This window comes from Etheostoma spectabile, chromosome 8 (assembly GCF_008692095.1).
Source record: "Etheostoma spectabile isolate EspeVRDwgs_2016 chromosome 8, UIUC_Espe_1.0, whole genome shotgun sequence".
NCBI lineage: Eukaryota > Metazoa > Chordata > Actinopteri > Perciformes > Percidae > Etheostoma > Etheostoma spectabile.
The window spans coordinates 33,418,710-33,420,530 of record NC_045740.1 but is presented as its reverse complement, the minus strand read 5'-3'; the positions used below and the strand labels follow the sequence as shown (position 1 = coordinate 33,420,530).

At 41.2% G+C, this 1,821-nt stretch overlaps 1 protein-coding gene across 1 annotated transcript in view; it reads right to left on the bottom strand.

The window, feature by feature from the left end:
* Positions 1-1,821, bottom strand: part of LOC116694571 (choline kinase alpha) — a 23,057-nt gene that overhangs the window by 19,887 nt on the left and 1,349 nt on the right. The gene's annotated exons all lie outside the window — the stretch shown is intronic.

Here is a 1,821-nt window from a genome sequence, read left to right as displayed (position 1 = left end):
GAGGGGGAGATCTGGGCACTTGTAACATGGAAGGAAGTTTACCATAGTTTATTTACACCAACTACCAACGATAGAGTCAAGGTCCAAAACTAACATTCCAACATGGCCAAATGGCTAGTGGATGTTCAAATGGATAACCAGAGTTTCTTTGGCTGGGGAGTGAAGCAGATCTACCAGCCACTTGCATGTTTTACCAGCATTTAGTAGATGGTGCTAATTTTGGACCCTGATTATAGTGATACAAGGTTAGTTGGAAATAGGCAAAGTATTCCTTTGACTAGGGATGATGGATTATCAGACCATTTTTGGGCTGTTTTCAGATCATCTGTTTTATTGAATGTTAGGGTTTTGTTTGTCTAATAACTGATAAAGTGAATCCATTAAAAAGTGTTCTACTTTGGCTCAGCTACAGCTCTGTGTCTGTCCCTCTGCTTCAGTTTGACTCCCCAGTCCCCCCTGAGTCTGGCTTCATGTCCCGCCCACATCTGACTCGCTTTTACTGGAAATTAGGTATGAAAGTTTCTAATGTGTGTTACATAATTGCTTAAAGCATTTGAACAATGTTTCGCGTTGGAGTCTGTAACATTCCAAAATCTCAATTTTGTTTTAAAGGTTTTCATTTTCAATGTAAATGCATTTTGGTTCAAAACATCCGTTATCAGTTTCATTAACTACTAATAATCTGCATCTGTATCGGCCTTGAAAAAACAATATGGTCGATCCCTACCTTTTATAATTCCATATACGGCAGAAATGACTTCAAACTGGTTTATGGGAATCATACTGCAAGTCTTATATTTCTTAAATTACACTATTTAAGATAAGGATAATAGGAATAATATAATAATATATGGTTTGGAACCTACTTAGTCAAATGTAGAACTACAGTCCCACCTTACCGAGCTCAACTAATGCCTGAAAGCCTTATTCCAATAGCTGGTTGGCGTAGCTTTGGTAGCTAGCCCGATGTTGTGCTGTTTCACCGGTGTTATGTCCCTACTGGTTTCCACACCAACCGGTGTCCGTATGTCGTGTTTACCTCTGCCTCTGTCACCTGATTCATCACACCATCACAAATGTATTCCTGGCCACATTCCAATTGTTTCTCAGATCTACTTCCGCAAAAATGTTTGTCTAATTAAGCACCACATCACAGCCTCCTACAATAAATAAAAGATGTAAAAAAACAATACAATCATTCAAGTCGAGCTGGTTTCAATCTTGTGGTAAAAATATATAGTTAACACCCGAGTCCACTTCCATTGAGCATTGAGCTCGCCAAGCTGGATAAGATAACCAGTTGTTTTAGATCAGTCAAAACAAAATGCTAAAATGCAAAACGGGGCGGCTGTGGCTCAGTGGTAGAGCGGTTGCCTGCCAATTGGAAGGTTGGTGGTTCCATCCCCGCCCTGCAGTCATTGTCAAGTGTCCTTGGGCAAGACACCGAACCCCGAGTTGCCCCCGGTGCTGCGCATCGGAGTGTGAATGTGTGTGAATGTTTATCTGATGAGCAGGTGGCACCTTGTACGGCAGCCCCGGCCACAGTGTATGAATGTGTGTGAATGGTGAATGTTCCTGTAGATGTAAAAGCGCTTTGAGCCGTTGTTAAGACTGGAAAAGCGCTATATAAATACAGCACATTTACATTTACCTGGTTGCTGACGTAGCGTTATCTTATCCAGCTTGGCGAGCTCGATGCGTACAGGAAGTGGACTCGGGTGTTAACTATATATTTTTTCCACAAGATTGAAACCAGCTCGACTTGAATGATTGTATTGTTTTTTACATCTTTTATTTATTGTAGGAGGCTGTGATGTGGTG